Source organism: Electrophorus electricus, chromosome 1 (genome assembly GCF_041902795.1).
Source record: "Electrophorus electricus isolate QZ-2024a chromosome 1, ASM4190279v1, whole genome shotgun sequence".
NCBI classification, from domain to species: Eukaryota; Metazoa; Chordata; class Actinopteri; order Gymnotiformes; family Gymnotidae; genus Electrophorus; species Electrophorus electricus.
This window is the reverse complement of record NC_137497.1, coordinates 2,266,968-2,280,720: the sequence shown is the minus strand read 5'-3', so window position 1 is coordinate 2,280,720 and position 13,753 is coordinate 2,266,968. Positions and strand designations below refer to the sequence as shown.

At 38.2% G+C, this 13,753-nt stretch overlaps 1 protein-coding gene across 1 annotated transcript in view; it reads left to right on the top strand.

Annotated features, from left to right (window-relative positions):
• Nucleotides 1–13,753, top strand: part of LOC118241310 (uncharacterized) — a 451,150-nt gene that overhangs the window by 377,307 nt on the left and 60,090 nt on the right. The window lies entirely within an intron of this gene.

The following is a 13,753-nucleotide window of genomic DNA, read 5'->3' as shown; positions in this document are numbered from 1 at the left end:
GGTACTGCGGAACTTCTACACCTGCACTATCGAGAGCATCCTCACGGGGAACATCACAGTCTGGTTTGGGAATAGCACCAAGCAGGACAGACAAGCACTCCAAAGGGTAGTGCGTTCAGCAGAGTGCATCACTCACACGGAACTTCCTGACCTGCAGACCATCTACTACAAGTGGTGCCAGACCAAGGCCAGGAGGATTGTGAAGGACCCCACCCATCCCAACAATAGGTTCTTCTCTCTGTTGAGGTCAGGGAGGTGCTTTCGCTCCCTGAAGACCAAGACAGAGAGACTGAAGAGGAGCTTCTTCCCACAGGCCATTCAGGCCCTGAATCAGGGAAACTGATCAACTGTGGGGACCACCACCACCATGTAACATAACTGTATATATATAGATATTCTATTCCACCATGTAACATAAAAACTGTAAAAACTGTAAATATATAATTTTACAAATAGATCTGTACATTCTGTACATTGTGTACATATACATACACAACCATATACATTGTACATTGTGTATATAAACATAATATACATATATTGTACATACATTGTTAATATAGTTTGTACATATATAGAATATATATTTTTCTATGCACCCCTGTTTTCTTTTTTCTCAGTTTGGACAGAGCACTCTCAACCATTTCACTGCAAGTTGTACTGTGTATGTGACAAATAAACCAAACTTGAACTTGAACTTGAACTTTAACTTGAACAGTCCTTCAAGAACTATCCCATCAGCCAAACTCCCCTCAACCATTTCCCACGCAGCTTAATACCCCTAAACAACAATTACCCCATTAGATTAACAGCCCTCAACCACAACTACCCCAACATCTAAATACCCCATCATCTTTCTCCAAGTACCCCAAAAGCAACCACTTGGTAATTCCCTAGCAGCCATCTGGGACACCATAGCAACCATTTGCTAACATCCTGCCATTCACATAACAACTCCCTGGGAATGGCTTAACAGGTCAACAGTATTTCAGGATTCCATTTTACATGCAAGAAAAATTACCCCCACAAAAATATATCCCTCAACATTTACCCTAGCAACACCATAGCAACCACATTTATTATAATAATAATCCATCATTTGTCATATTAAAAAAAGAATAAACTGATTTTAAAATCTACTCTACATCACATGATGTCAATGATTAAATGTTAAATGTAATCCTGCAATAATGCCTGCAATAATAAATCCTGAAATACTGTTAAATGGTATTTAAACATGAAATGTAATTTGCTGTGGAGTAGTTGAGGATGGGAGGATTCTTAGCTGTTGAGACATGTTGTAGCTAGCTTTAAATATACTGTCACCAAGTTTGACCTTTTCATAACCAGTTACCCTCAATGTTTCTATACTTGTAATTTGTCTTTTTTCTAATGTCACTGAATAAGAGTCAAATAATTTCCCCACATTATGGTGTCATTGTACAAGAGCCAAAATACTTCAAAGGAATGTTTGTCATGTACTTCATTTAAATCATTTTACATTTAGACTGGCTGCAGTTGCTCTCTGTAATCGCTGAATACAGAAGGTTATGATTTAGATGGTAAAAACCGATGCCAGTTTTATGAAGTATTTAAAAGGAAACAAAGGCTAAGCCACAAATTTAATTCTTTAACTTACTTAGAGATGATGTGAGGTAATCTGAACATACAGAAACATAAATGAGGACATCAGTGTACATTTACAGCATTTGCCGACTTACAGAACTGCATTATAGTCTCTATCAAATACAAATGTTCATGTGAAAATAGAGAGGTCAGTGCCAATAATACTCAGGCTAAAGTACTGCTTAGACTGCAACTTGGATGTGGGCTAAAATGTCATAATTATGTTATGAATAAGCTGTTATTAATTAATCTGTTCTTAGTATGCTTACACTTGTAATAGCAGCAAATACCTACATTACATGTGTTTAATCCAATGACATATGACCAGTTGTAAATACATACTGAAGTTAGCTGACTGACTAACATGTCTTGCATAGAGTGAAAGTATCCATTGGTCTGTTTCTGTTTTATATGTGGACAGCTAACTCTTTGTATTCTGCACAACAATGCTTAGCTATATGATAAAAGCACTTCAACTTCATATATGTATTGTTAATTTTGCTAATTTACAAATGCTTTCAAGTATACTGGTATTTCCACATAATCTCAGTAACTTCAGAACCACTGCAGTTATGCAAAAATGGCAGTTTTAATAACTTTCTACTCACTTTTAATGGATCTGACATAGACCTATGGACATACAGACACAAAAGCAAAATATTTAAACTTATAAAATTTCTCAAAAAAATATTCTTTTATCTTGCAAACAAAGTCTCAACTAAAAAATACTGGCTTGTAAATATTTTTGTGATATCTTTCAACTCATATGACCCTGCTTTATATTAAGAGTGTATTTTGAACATTTATTGAAAAAACAAGTGAGCTGTCTACTGCTTCCAAAAGAAATTTGACAAAAAGTCAAATCACTGTCCATCTTAATATGAAAGATTAATCTTACTTTTAGAAACTAACCTATGGAAAGAGAAACACAATTATCTTAATATAAGCATAATAATAATATATAACTATAAGCATAATATCAACATAGGGCTGAGGTATTGCTTTGTTTACCCAGATACAAATAAGCTCTAACTAATTAATATGTTGTATGCGTACTGTCATGTACCTACATATTTGCAATAATAAAATCTAACAGGTCACTAGTTAAAGGAACAAAATTCCTCTCGAATTTAAATGCAGTGTCTCTCGTTGCAAAACAAAATGAATCATCAATACAACTCACTAAAATGCATGACGTTTGCTGCCACTCACAGGCCTACATTTAGCTGCTAAACGGCCAGTTGTCAGCTGACTAATTAGCTCGCCTACCAAGCTCTTAATTTTCATTTAAACAGCACAGACCCTCTTCTCTCCCTCACTCCTGCAGCCAGAACTATAGGGGCAGCTAATCACACCCTCACCCCCAACTACCACGCAGCCAGTAACCACTCAACCCTAATTATCCCCACAGCTAAACAGCCCTCGTGCTCCTGTATATATTATTGTTAACTAGTGTATATATTATTGTTAACTAGTGTATATATTATTGTTAACTAGTGTATATAGTCCTTCTTAACTAGTGTATATATTATTGTTAACTAGTGTATATATTATTGTTAACTAGTGTATATATTACTTGTTAACTAGTGTATATATTATTGTTAACTAGTGTATATATTATTGTTGACTAGTGTATATATTATTGTTAACTAGTGTATATATTACTTGTTAACTAGTGTGTATATTATTGTTAACTAGTGTATATATTATTGTTAACTAGTGTATATATTACTTGTTAACTAGTGTATATATTATTGTTAACTAGTGTATATATTATTGTTGACTAGTGTATATATTATTGTTAACTAGTGTATATATTATTGTTAACTCATGTATATATTCTTGTTAACTAGTGTATATATTACTTGTTAACTAGTGTATATATTATTGTTGACTAGTGTATATATTATTGTTAACTCATGTATATATTCTTGTTAACTAGTGTATATATTATTGTTAACTAGTGTATATATTATTGTTAACTCATGTATATATTCTTGTTAACTAGTGTATATATTACTTGTTAACTAGTGTATATATTATTGTTGACTAGTGTATATATTATTGTTAACTAGTGTATATATTATTGTTAACTCATGTATATATTCTTGTTAACTAGTGTATATATTATTGTTAACTAGTGTATATATTACTTGTTAACTAGTGTATATATTATTGTTAACTAGTGTATATAGTCCTTCTTAACTAGTGTATATATTATTGTTAACTAGTGTATATATTATTGTTGACTAGTGTATATATTATTGTTAACTAGTGTATATATTATTGTTAACTCATGTATATATTCTTGTTAACTAGTGTATATATTATTGTTAACTCATGTATATATTCTTGTTAACTAGTGTATATATTATTGTTAACTAGTGTATATATTACTTGTTAACTAGTGTATATATTATTGTTAACTAGTGTATATATTATTGTTAACTAGTGTGTATATTACTTGTTAACTAGTGTATATAGTCCTTCTTAACTAGTGTATATATTACTTGTTAATTAGTGTATATATTATTGTTGACTAGTGTATATATTATTGTTAACTAGTGTATATGTTCCTTGTTAACTAGTGTAAATATTATTGTTAACTAGTGTATATATTACTTGTTAACTCGTGTATATATTATTGTTAACTAGTGTATATATTACTTGTTAACTAGTGTAAATATTATTGTTAACTAGTATATATATATATATTATTGTTAACTCATGTATATATTACTTGTTAACTAGTGTATATATTATTGTTAACTAGTGTATATATTACTTGTTAAGTAGTGTGTATATATTACTTGTGTCTCTAGTTTTGTCGCTGGTTATTGTTCACTCATCCTGTGTTCACTACACTACGCCTCCATTTATATTAAGCCCCTGTCGTGTTCGCTATTCGTGTAGCATGTGTTCTTTATTCCACATTTTTGCCATGTAACCTGTTCCCAGTTGTGTTTCTCTCAGTGTATTTGTTCTTTGTTATTGTGTTTTGCTTTCGTTTTCTGGCTCTGTCCGTCATTACATGTCGACCCCCATTCTACTGACCCTGATTTTGTTCCAGTATGTTCCAGAACACTTGCGTCCTCTCATTGGTCTGTTCCAATTTGCTTCTCGAATTTTCATTGGCTCTCCTGTTGCTATCCCGTTGCTGTCCTGTTGCCTTGTCTCACTTCTGCTTTACAGCGTGCGGTAAGTGAAGCCGAGCGCCCTTTTTACATTTTCGAGTGCTTTATTTCTGGCTTTAATTCCCAGTCTCGGTACGTCAAGACTTTAGTGTAAAAGTGAGAATTAATGGGCGAACCGCTCGAGTTAGCTAGCCGCTCGTTAACCTGTCTGTCGGTCATTTCTGTGTGAAATACAGTGTCTGACTATCTGGCTACATGACATGATTAAAATGATTTAAATGACTGATTAAATTCACCCAGCGCGCCTGAAGTGGTGCTTCACAACTCGAGATGGACTGTGTTGCTGCTTGTGTGGAGAGGCGTGTGTGTGCGTGAGTGTCTGACTGAGTAACCGAGTGCCTTTGAACGTGACTCCTTTCTGATGGATGAAATTATTCATTGAGTTCGTATGCAGGCAAAGTAAACATCAGATATGTTCACATTTATAGTTATGAGAAAATATGACTCTGAATTAATTAACACTTTCCACATTAGGCAAACTGTCAACACACAAATTCAGAGATTAATTCTGATTCTCTTTGTCATGATGGGATTCTTGATGTAAACATAAATAAGTAAATAACCTCTGAAATATTTGGTGTTCTGGTACAGGTGCAAACACCACTCTCACAGAAGCCCTGGTGTTCTGGTACAGGTGTAAACACCACTCTCACAGAAGCCCTGGTGTTCTGGCACAGGTGTAAACACCACTCTCACAGAAGCCCTGGTGTTCTGGTACAGGTGCAAACACCACTCTCACAGAAGCTCTGGTGTTCTAGTACAGGTGCAAACACCACTCTCACAGAAGCCCTGGTGTTCTGGTACAGGTGTAAACACCACTCTCACAGAAGCTCTGGTGTTCTGGTACAGGTGCAAACACCACTCTCACAGAAGCCCTGGTGTTCTGGTACAGGTGTAATGCACCTGTCCTTTGTCAGTCTCTTGTCATTTCCAGACTGGGCTACTGCCCCTCTCTCCTGGCAGGTCTTTCCCTCTGTGTCATCAGACCCTTACAGCTCATCAAGAATGCTGCTGCACAGCTTGTCTTCAGCCTCCTGAAGTTCTCCATGTCACCCTCCTGATGTGTTCTCTCCACTGGCTCCTGTAGTAGTTCACATCAGATTTAAAACGCTGACACTCACCTACAAAGCCGTAAATGTACCAGCTCCCACATGACTAAAAGCACCAATCAAAAAATCTCTTTTTACTTGTTCACTGTGGAATTTTTCTCTGAGACATATTGGTTATTAGTAGTGGGAGAATGAATGAATGAATGAATGAATGAATGAATGAATGAAGTTTTAGTGGGTAACAATCTCTTCTTCTGTTCTGTGGTTACCCACCTTTCATTTGAACTTCATACTGGTTATGTTCAATAATTTCAAATTGATTTCTCAAGGTTATTTGAAGAAAAACTCTGCTTTTCATCTGGAAGGTTATATAGTCCATTCATATTAATTCCTCTGTTGTCATGGTTACTGGTTACAGCACTTCCTTTCTGTAGCTGCTGAATTTTATTCCTCTGTGGCCCTGCTGCCACAAGCCCCACCCCCACCAGAACCAACAGCAAAGCCACTGTGGAGCTCTGATCTCCACATGACTGGACTTCTGGTACACACACAAGTGATCATACAATATATACCAAGTGAATAAGATAAGCCAGTCTGACACTGTAGGCTACCAAAATATGAACCACTTTTTAAACAGTTTTGAAGTATAATTATGTATCAGAGTGGAGACTTCAAACTACCAAAATATGAGCCACTATTTAAACAGTATTGAAGTATAATTATGTACCAGAGTGGAGACTTCAAACTACCAAAATATGAACCACTATTTAAACAGTATTGAAGTATAATTATGTACCAGAGTGGAGACTTCAAACTACCAAAATATGAACCACTATTTAATCAGTACCGATGTAAAATCATATGTATATGTACAAAGCCAACCAAATCAGATGATTTGGAAACTGGTCTCCTAGCTAGTTCACATTGAGTTGTTCATGTTTGAAATATCAGGCTTGAAATATTTGCCTGTCAGCAAACAAGCAATGACATCTCTTACTTATTACTAACTGCTTTGAGAAAAACTCAACAAATCATTTTAATTACGAGATACCACAGACCTCTGTATCAGGACAGCAGGACGGTCAGATTGATCAGGGGTGATGTACCCCTTCAGACTGTGTGCCTGGTGGATACTGTAGGAAGGAGGGACATTCTAGATGGACCCAAGTGCAGAGGAGGAAAGGGAAGTGGAGAAGAAGAAGAAGCCAACCAAAAGATGTAATGACTACAGGGAAGGGGAGTGAACTGAGAGAGTGGGAGCACTACAGAGCACTGCACTACCTGCTACAATACTGGAAAGACTAAAGAAACACACAAAGGTAGACAGTGCTTGGTGATTGGAGAAAGACACATTTGACCAGCCCAGTATAGGAATCAAACCACTGCCCTCACAAGGACATCCATCTGAACCACCACACTACAGAGGAGATGCTTAAGATAGCCAGAGGAACAACTGATAGATAGACAAACAACTGATAGAGCAGGGACTTCTTCCCTCAAAAAGCAACTAGACACACACCACCACTTATTTACAACATTCAGCTGACACTTTTATTCAAAGTGACTTGGAATCATGGCTGGGTAAAACTTTGAGCAATTGAGGGCCTTGCTCAGGTGCCCAACAGTGGCAGCTTGAACTGGTAACTTTTTAATTACAAGTCAGAAACCTTAACCATTGATCTTCCACTGCACATAGCAGCCTAACAACACCAACAACATGCTACCAGAACAGTATAAAGAAAATTTCAATAGTTACAACAGTAACCACTTCAATAACCACCACCATTCACAACTCCACCATCACTCTGATGCTCCTTAATACCAAAATCCACCAAATAATAAAACATCATGACACAATAGTTACAGATGACACACAACCTACAGAAACAACACTAAACACACACCTTTCAATTGTGTAAGTATGAATGACCTCTTCATTACTGGTGTCCCAGATCATGTAAAAACTCCACTATCAGATGGTGCTGTTCCTCTCAGCTCAACAACAGAGATGAGTGACACTCTCCGAGTGTATTCAGGTTCACACTTCAGTGAGTGGCCAGCCACTGTGCAGATCTGTCCACTAGAGGGAGCAGCTGCACCTGTGCTGTCCTCTACTGACTCTGATATGAGCAAATCCAACATCAGAGGTTCACCAAGCTTAATCTGAACTGAATAATTCAAAGCTGAGGAGAAATCCAGTCAGGAACTTCATTATAATATAAAGTTGCTTTGACAATGTAACTACAGAGCTGCAAATCTGAACATTAATGATAATTAATGATTGTGATGTTTAAAATTCTACATTCTACTGCTGATGCAATGCCCCCCCAGGATCAATAAAGTTCTATCTGCATATATCTTTAATGGCTTGGTAGCAATAACTTGGCAATCAATTGAATACACTCACTCCATAGATGCACATCACAGATGCCTTTACTATTATAGGTGAAGGTGTATCAGGTCCTCTTAGTGTAATCAGCAGATTCACCTTTACTGAAGGCTGTGCAGATACTAAGCACTTTTGTAAGTCGCTCTGGATAAGAGCGTCTGCTAAATACCGTAAATGTAAATGTAAGTTGTCCGAATGTGTTTAAAAACCATTTTATCACAGGCACACTGAGCCAGAATACATCAAAACCAGGGGGAAATGTGAATCCTGGTGGTGGAAGAACATTGTCGCTTGTCCTTGTTAGTATAGTGGATATTATCTCCACCTGTCACACGGAAGACTGGGGTTTGATTCCCTGACGGGAGACTCCTTACATTAAGCACTCTGTTGACAAACTGCTGACTTGGTGTCCGCCTCAGGAAGGGTAATCTTGAATCTTATGCCCACATTCACGCTATATTTTTCTACATAGATGAATCAAGAGACGAGCAAGTTGTAGATTGATCGTTTCATAAAGCACCTGGGTGTCCAATGGCAAAGTGATGTCTTAGAAGATGTGACAAAACATACATGCCAACAAGACCAATACTGAAGAGGTAGTCATGAAAAGTCAAGTGGATGCAATGCAAGTCCTGGGTAGAGTGGAATTTTTAGAAGGTTAGCTGTGCCTTTTGCCAGCTTCAGTATGCCTGTCTATAATCAAGGTTGTAACAACATCAGTAGAAACATTGGCAACACAGTCGAGACTTGCAAAGTCACCGACATGGAGACATAGGACGGCTGAACACTTTTTTCATTAAAAAAACTAAAACTAGCTGTTTAAAAACAATTTTGTCGCAGGCACACTGATCCAGAAAACACACTAATCCATAACACATCAAAACCAGTGGGACGAGTGCATCTCTGGCATTATCTTGGGCATTATCTCGGGCATTGACCTAAGATGAATGTTGACAAGACACTCAGTACATCTCAGTACATTAAATTACAATACAATAACAAAATGTATTGCAAATTGAGTCAAAACCAAACTTGATAAGAAAGGTTCATATGACATAACTTGTAGTGTAGATCAATCACATGTTCAGCACACAGGGTTAAGCAAAATGCTCTGAATTTTTTTTCCCATTTTGCAAAGTATTCAATAAGAAATATGAATCATAAGCCATCACACTAATGCTCTTAAAATAGGAAGATGAAGAGTGGGTCAACATTGTCAGAAAGTGTTTAAAAACCATTTTCATTTCATTCAATGGAGTGCATCTCTGGCCTTATCAGTGGACGCGTGTGCACTTTGGCATATAACAAAACAAATGCCAACAAGGCCGATACAGGAGAGGTCATGAAAAGTTAAGTGGACGCAACGCAAGTCCTGGGTAGAGTGATTTTAGAAGACTACCTGCGCCTGCACTTTACCCAGGACTTGTGCTGTGTCCACTCCACTTTTCATGACCAGCTCTTCAATCTTCAATCTCTTCAACCTTGTTGGCATGTATGCTTTGTCAGGTCAAAATGTGATTCAAAATAAATAATCTAATTGTAGGTATTTAGCTAGAAACTAGAGTTGTATTATACAGTATGTCATTAGATTGAATGGGCTTGTAAAATAGTAGCTAGTGTGACCTTTGTGTTCCGTCCCACTCAATGATGCACACCAGGTTGTGGATGAAAGGGGTTTCCTTTTATTTTCCACACTATAACAAGTTCAGCAACCACATTTAATTTAATATAGTATTAAACAGTACTCGTTCACTTTGTGAAGTAGAATACAGTATTAAACAGAGCTCATTTACACACAGAAGGACAGGTGGCCCATGAAAAGGCCTTACAGCTGGTGACTGTCCGTGGTGACACCTGCCGCGAACTCTCTCATGAAGTTCCACACGTCCAGCCTGCGACCAGCTGGTCCACTCGTGGAACAGGCCGCTGCCTTGCTCTTGCGCACGCTGGACCAGCGGTCACGGTCCACGTACAGGAGCTGGGGAGGGGTCTCTCTGGCTCGCTGGTACCACGCCATCAGCTAGTCATACTGTCCCCACCATAGTTCTCACCCCACTTTAAATGGACAAATTAAACACACAAATAAAAATAACAAGTGCAAACATACTGAAGGCAACATTACTGATTATTCATTCTGAATTCTCTCTTGAAGGCAAACAAATGCACCAAAATCCATTTCAGTAATAACTGAAGACATCTCAAAGCACACAGGGTTGTAATCAGAGCTGACGAGTTCATCACATGAAGTAATGAAATAATGCTAAAATTGTGCAGATTGCTACTCAGACCCCAGAACTGTCTATGGAATCATCTAAAGAATCATCTATAGAATTGTCTTGAGTGCTTAGACCTTAGTGTGCAGGGTGGAGTTTGCCCAAAACAGGCAAGTCTAAGCTATCCATTATTCAGCCTTTGAAGTCAAGTGTTTGTGCTTGATATCCACTCACTGGGTGAACTCTAATGAATTTGGATTAAAATGCAACTGTCTCTTTTAAAGGAGGTAGACTAGGAAACTGACAGCAAATGTCCATGACTAAATACCAATGTTAGGATCATTTATTTTAACTGTTTCAAAGATAAAAACCTTTGTAATTGTTTACCTTTTACATCAGAAATCACTGACATCTCTAGCAGAAAGAAAAGATGATGATTATTACCATAACAAGAACAATAGCATGTTCAGTAACTCACAGGAATTAATTTTACTTGCATGTGTGGTTTTTATGTAGGCAGGAAGAGACTTCACTGGGAAACAACTACAAGGAATTACAAAAGAATCCATAAAAGGACCCATCTCAAGATGTATCCTAAATACCAGGAATTTAATTGTTGAAAAAATGAGAAGAGATACATTTGGAGAGCAAGACCCAAGCAAACCTCATAAAACCATATTACTGGTTGGAGAACCAGGATCAGGGAAGTCCACTCTCATCAATGCCATAGTGAACTACATGCTGAATGCTCACTGTAGTCAAAGAATTTGGTGTAAAATCATAGAGACAAAAGGAAACCAAACCAAATCTCAGACAAATGCAGTCACTGTGTATGATGCGTTTATCGATTAGAGTCTGTTCTCTCTCACCGTCATTGATACTCCTGGATACAGAAACACAGAAAGCACTGACAATGATTTAAGAATAGCTGCAGCTCTGTACGTTGACTCACGAACAGACAGCAGTATGTTTTTGATACTGTGCTCTCCTTGTTTGGTAAGGACGTGGAGAGGAACATCATCTTGCTCATCACCCATACCTGCAACAAGCCTATAAACTCCATTAAAGCAATAATGGAATCCAAAGCCAGATATGCTGAGACTGAGAAGGGAGAGCCTGTGTGTTTTATCTGACAACTCTCACTGTGAATGTTTAAATGATTAATATCAAGAGGACAATGAAGAAACATCTAAAGAATATAAAGATGTTTGGGATCTGCTCACTTCAAGCAAGAAGGTCTTCTTTGCTTTTCTGAATAAGAGTAAAGCCGTGAGCTTAAAGATGACTGAAATTGTCCTGAAAAACTGCAAACAACTGACAGCTTGCATCACCAGGTTAAAGGATCTAATCAGTGCTGGAGCTTAGAAGAAATGAGATTAAACAGACCAGAGCAGTTTTGGAGGAACACCATAAAGATCAAGAGGACAAGAAAAACTTTGAATATGAGGTTGATGAGCTCTATAAAGAGAACGTTCCCATAGAATCTGAGTGGAGGCATCTGAGCAAAGCGATGACTTGCTGCAGAGTGTGTGAGGAGAACTGTCTATAACCCTAACCCTAACTTTAACACTAACCTTAACCCTAACCCTAACACTAACCCAAACTCTAACCCTAAACCCTAACCTTAACTCTAACCTTAACCCTAAACCCTAACCCTAACCTTAACCCTAACCCTAACTCTAACCTTAACCCTAAACCTAACCTTAACTCTAATCTTAACCCTAACCCTAACCCTAAACCCTAACCGTAACCCTAAACCCTAACCCTATCACTAACCCTAAACCCTAACCCCTAACCTTAACCCTAACCTTAACCCTAACCCTATCACTAACCCTAAACCCTAACCCTATCACTAACCCTAAACCCTAACGCTAAACCCTAACCCCTAACCTTAACTCTGACCTTAACCCTAACCTTAACCCTAACTCTAACCCTAACCCTAAACTTAATTCTAACCTTAACCCTAACCCTAACTCTTACGCTAACCCTAACTCTAACCTTAACCCTAAAACTAATCCTAACCTTAACTCTAACCTTAACCCTAACCCTAAACCTAACACTAACCCTAACCCTAGCCCTAACAGACAGGCATGTGCAAAACACACACACATCCAAGACAGACACACACACAATACAACAGACAGACACAAACAAAACACACACACAATACAACAGACAAGGATGCGCAAAACACACACACAATACAACAGACAGGCACACAAAACACACACACATCCAACAGACAGGCACACAAAACACACACACAACAGACAGGCACACGCAAAACACACACACACAACAGGCAGGCACGTGCAAAGCACACACATCCAACAGACAGACACATGCCAAACACACACATACAGACAGACACACAAAACAAACACGCAATACAACAGACAGACAGATTCAAAACACACACATCCAATAGACAGGCACGTGCAAAACACACAAACACACAACAGACAGGCATGTGCAAAACACACACAGAATACAACAGACAAAGACGTGCAAAACAAACATCCAACAGACAGACACACACATCCAACACAAAGTCACGTGCAAAACACACACAAATCCAACAGACAGGCACACACACACATCCAACAGACAGGCACGTGCAAAGCACACACACATCCAACAAACACACACAAAAAGCAGGCATGTGCAAAACACACACAACATGCAGGCACATGCAAAACGCACGCACACACGCACACACACACACACACACACACACACACACGCGCGCCAAACACACACCCACACACAACAGACAGGCATGTGCAAAACACAAACATCCAAAAGACACACACAAAACATGCACATTCAACAGACAGCCATACACAAAACACACACACAATACAACAGACAGGCACGCGCAAAACACACACACATCCAACAGACAGAGATGTGCAAAACACACACATCCAACAGACAGAGACGTGCAAAACACACACATCCAACAGGTACACGCAAAACGCAAAACAAACACATCCAACACACAATCACGTGCAAAACACACACACATCAAACTGACAGGCATGCGCAAACACAAATACCAGACAGGCATGTGCAAAACACACACGCACACACACACACACACACACCAGAGACATGTGCAAAACATACACACATCCAACAGACACATGCAAAACACGCACATACAGACAGATATGTGCAAAACACACACACAATACAACAGACACACAAAACAAACACATCCAACAGACAGGCATGCGCAAAACATACACACACACAAATCCAACAGACACGTGCAGAACA